Source organism: Fukomys damarensis, unplaced genomic scaffold (assembly GCF_012274545.1).
Source record: "Fukomys damarensis isolate Sample0158 unplaced genomic scaffold, DMR_v1.0_HiC HiC_scaffold_12, whole genome shotgun sequence".
Taxonomy (NCBI): domain Eukaryota; kingdom Metazoa; phylum Chordata; class Mammalia; order Rodentia; family Bathyergidae; genus Fukomys; species Fukomys damarensis.
This window is the reverse complement of record NW_022900924.1, coordinates 47,364,650-47,369,934: the sequence shown is the minus strand read 5'-3', so window position 1 is coordinate 47,369,934 and position 5,285 is coordinate 47,364,650.

The following is a 5,285-nucleotide window of genomic DNA, read 5'->3' as shown; positions in this document are numbered from 1 at the left end:
CCCTTTCCCCAGGCTCATTGTGTTCGATTTGTTTGCTGCCCACATTTGATGAATTATTTTTGGATGCTGATTCTGGCAAATTGGATTTGTGTGCAGATTTGATGAACACTGGCTAAAGCTTGAGTGGCTGGCGATGAGTGCCCTGAAGATGCTCATTCATTTAAAACCCTGGGGCTTGGCTTCTCCCTGGTATGTGTGGGAAGCAGGGAGGGAATCGGGCTGTGCACAACCTCTGGTAACACATCCTTGGGTGGAGGAGATGAGATAGGAACAGCTTGTAAACGCTTGTGCTCGTACTGACCCTGGTCTATGGTAATTTTTTAAAAATTGTTTATCAGAAGCAAAATTTTTTTTTTTTTGGAAAGCATTATTTTTATTTTTCAAACTATGCCCTTTACTACTTTGGAATTAGGTATTCTCCAGCTTATAAATAGGTGGGTTGGTAAATGGGAGAGTTTTTAAATTGCTTACTTGGGAAAGAAAAGTTTGGCGATACCAAAGGAAAAACAAAAGGCATGAAATCCTCAGTGTTTAGAGACTGTCGTTTTCTAAGTTTTTTAGTAGATAAATAAGTTGAGTGAACTGTTAATTTCCTGCGACTAGTAATTTCCACTTGAGAAATGACCAGTAGAACTCACTGATGTGAGGTCTAGAGGACATTGTCAGTCCTAGACGTCTTCAAAGCTCACAACTCGATGGAGTAAGACTGCTGTAGATTCCTGTTACAGAGGAAGAAGCTGTACTGTGGCTGATCAATGTAGCATAGAGGGCGTGGCTTTTAATCGGGACGCCTGATTGTCTCTGGAGGCCTGAGAAGGGGCCATTGAAGTGCAGCTAGCATAGAAATGTAGCTGTGAAATAGAAGTGTATCTAAAGTAGAAAGTGGGGTCATCCATACAGCTTCTGCGCAGCTCAGGGCAAATCAGTTCAACTCTTATGGCTGTAGTCTGTTCATCTGTATGTAGTCTGTATTTAGTGACTCCCTTTTCCAGCTCTAAAAAATGTCTTTAGCTACGTTGATGGAATGTAATAGGAATGAACAAAGGAATGATACAAGTACACAAAGAAATAAAGTAACATGCTCCTGTGTGTGTGTGTGTGTGTGTGTGTGTGTTTACCAATGGAAATACTAGGTAGCTCTAGGAAATGTTGATGTACCCCTTTCCTGAAGAGGAGAATGAATCACAGAGAAAGGAAAAGTCAGCGAGGTTAAGGAAAAGACAGACACAGAAATTGGTTGTGCTGATGACAGTGGGGAACCAGGAGCCCATTAATCAGGTGGAGCCATGTGGTCTTCAGAAAGCCACCAACTCAGTAGGAAATGGCTTTGCCTGGTAATAGCAGATCTTTCCTATCTTACTGTCTGCTCATCTACTCTATTTTAATGGATATGCTCAGCACTTTTGATCTGTAGCAATTAAGAGAGTGCTTCTGCTGGTGGAATCATGTCAGGCCATCAGGCTGTTAAATCTGACACCCGGACCAGGCCGAGAGCTGCATCTGCCCTGGGAGTTGCGCTGTCAGCAGATGACAGGGGCTGCCCTTCAGAAGGGAGCAGCCTTTGGTCCTGGAAGTGGCTGCCAGTGAGATGAGCGGAGCGCTCCCCACGTTAGTGGGCTCAAAGGAGTGAGCTGGCAAAGAGAATCACATCACATCTGCCAGGGAAAGTGATCAAAAGCTACAACGCAGGCAGCTGGCAAAAGGTGACCCTCAGATTCTCAGCTGCTTCCAAAGCACCAGCTGATCCCAAAGATTATGAGAAGATGTGCTTGGGACAGAGTTCTGGCTGAGTTAAATGATTTCTTTCTCTCCCTCTCTCTTTCTGGCCATTTTCCTCTCCTCTTTTTAAAACTTTGTGGCTATAATACTTATTGATTATTAAGAAATAGCCTTTTTCTACAAGATGCATAATTTTGGATTTTGGATGTTCCAATTGGACCCCATTTATTTCATGAGGAGCTTGGAAGCTACAAATCTGAGCACACAAAAATTTACACTGGATTCTTCTTTTCCTCCTCTCATCAGTTGAGAGCCAGATATTGAAATGAAATAAAAAACTGCTTTATTCCAAATTCAGAAGTGTGTATTTTTGCCGAAAGCCATGCCTGAGGTGGAAAAGTAGAGTATCCATTTCTACATATGAGAAGGAATATTTTAATCACCCACATCATGGTTCTTTGGCGACATTCTTTGTTCATTTAGTCTGTGACTTTCAAAAGAGAAGAGGTCACTTTCTCATGGAAGTAATTTAGTTTTCCATTTTCTTTATAACCAGATGGTAACTGTTTGTGACGCACTCTCAGCAGGAAAACATTTAACATTTTTGTATAAATACATTTACTACAATTAAGCCAGCTATAGAGCATTTACTCATTAAGCCCGGAATTTTGTGAAATGCTTACTAAAGGCACACTTTATGTACTAGAAAGAACAATTCACTATTCTATTGCAGAAGGGCACATTGAGGAAACTGAGGCCCACAATGATCATGGGCTGTGCTCCATGACACACAGTTCATGAATGGCAGAGACAGAGCTTGGATTCTTATCTCACTGTTGTATTTTTCCAAGTGGTTGTCTCACTCTACTGCCCTTTTCAAGAAAAAGAAAAATAATCTAATATCAAGTGAAAAAAACTAGTATCAAGTGATAATCAATCAGTGGTTTCTCTATCCTTACTATCTCAAAGCCTGGGGAATAGTATCATGGGTGCCTAAGCAGCAGGATAAAACGCAGAGTCTTGGGCCCCATATCAGATCCATTGAATGAGAACTGGAATTTTAGTCCAGTGCCTAGAAGATTCCTATGCAAAGTGGAGTATGTGATGCATGAAGTTCTCAGGGAGACTTTCGGGTTTAAATAACACGTGTATTTTGTTAGGGTAGGCTCTTTAGGGTTCACGAAATTGTAAAACAAGACACTGTGTATGTGTTTTGATTTTGACCCATAAAGCTATTGATTGTTTTGCAATTTAACTTGTTACATGGCAGAAGTTTGGCAGCATAGATAAGTGAATAGTTGATTACTTTCAATCAGTGCATGAAATTAGAAATGATCTTTAACCTTTCTTTTACTTTTCGATTAAGTAAAGCTGTTTTGGGCTGGCATTCAAGGTCTGTCTTAATTTGATAGTATAGAAAAAGATTTGGAAATGAAATAAGTATGAAACTGAGCTATTTTCTTCCTTTGAAAAATAAGCAATTGATTATAGAGTCAAGACATCCTTTTGAAAACAGCTTGAAGGCAAGGAAGATTTCTTATCCTTTTCCATTTAGGTGAATTTTCCCAGAAGTAAGGGAAATTTTGATGTCACAAACTTAAAACTATTGTATTCCTACTATGGAATGTAGGGGCAGGGATTATCTTTGCACATATAGTTTTGATTCAACTCTTATTTTCAGGCCTCCCCATGCACAGAATCTCTTCTTTGTCCTCTTGACTCTCACTTTCCATTAAGGAGCTTCATTCCCACCATTTTATTTAAAGCAAACATAAATATCACTTTAAAAACCCCTACAAAATATGATACTCTTACTCCATGCTTTAAATGCTCAGTGTCTTCCCTTCTCATAAAATTAAGTAAAAACTTCTTAATAACCTAGTGCTGGGTGGGGGTTCAAGACTTTTCCCCCAAAGAAGATAACGGGGACCAAATCTTGGTCCATTGCAGAGGTGCTTGACTCTCATCATAGAAAAGAATTTCAGAACCTGTCAGTCAGTAAGAGGCCTAGACAGATTTTATTAGGCAGAGTTAGCGAAGTTCACACTCAAAAGAGCGTGCAGACCTTCGACAGAGAGGCACATTATGGTCTGGGGTTTGGAATATGTATGTGTTCTTGGAAGTATCTTGTAAAATGGGTAATCTAAGACATTTTGGCTAGCATCATTCTTCAAACCCTTGGAATCTGTTTCTTCATATTAAGTAGGTGAAGGTTTCTGCCCTTTACCTTAATTAAGTAGGTTAATTCATGTGCTTACAGTATCTTTAAGGGTTTTGGAGGCAAGGAGACTGGAAGACAAAAACAAACAAGTCTAGGGACTTGGGTATGGATATGGACTTTGGTAATCTTGATTGGGTCCTGAAGTGGCAAGTTTTTTTTAAAAGCATAATTCAAGTGTAATATTATGATTTTCCTTTTTACCTATTTTTATTTCTCCTATCCTACCTCAGACCTACATCATAATGTCTGCTGTGATTTGGCTTTAACCCAGTTCACTAATACAATGTTAGATTCTTGATTGGGCTATGGATAAGAAAAGAACATTCCTGCTCTGCAAAGGATATTGAAGGGACAACTGGAGAAATTTGAATAAAGTCTGTGCATCACGGGAAGTGTTACATCAAAGCTAATTTCCTAAATTTACTGCGTTCAAGTGAGAGAGAGCATCCTTTGTTTTAGAGAATTGTGCTTTAGTGTTGAAAGACAAAGGGATATCATCTTCTCAGCAGCTTAATATTAAATTGGAGAAAGAGATTCGTACATATCCCTGTTGCCGTATTGTGTGAATATTTATCCCTGCAAAACTCATGTTGAAATTTGGCTCCCACTGTGGTGGTGTTGAGAATGGGACCTTTGGGAACTGAGTAACCAGTGAAGGCTCCACCTCAGCGGAGGGAGCAATGCTGTTATTAAAAGGCAGGTTTGTCCTCCTTTGGTCTGTTTGTAGCAGTGCCTTCCAGCATGTGATGCAGCAGCATAAAGCCCTTGCCAGATTCCCATGCCTCCAGATCTGTGAGAAAGTCAATTTCTACTTATTATAAATTACTGCACCTCAGGCATGGTGTTATAACAGCATAAAATGGACTGGGGTCGGAAGAGTGGGGCCATTCCTGCAAGAAATTCCTAAAAATATGGAAGTGGCTCTCAGAATGGGAAGCGATTTTGAATTTTGAAGTGCACGGTAGAAAAAGCCTATGTTGTCATGAACAAAGCATTTAGAGTGCTTTTGGTTAGGGCTCAGAAAAGAATAGCTGTGGAGAAGACTGTTTGCTTGGAGAATATTTAAGTCATCCTAACTAAAATTCTGGTAGAAAGATGGACAGGGAGGACCATTCTGATGAGATCGCAAATGAAAAAGAAGACGTTAAGCATCGGAAACTGATGGAAGGGCCACTCCAGGAACTCTGTTGAATTTGTGTCTCTACCTTAGGGCTTCGTGGAAAGTAGAGTTTAAGAGCAATCAACTAAGATGTCTTGTGGAAGAAACACCTAAACTGTGTGGCTTGTTTTCACTGCATATGGTAAAATGTGAGAAAAGTGATTTAGAGGTGGGTTTTATGGTGAG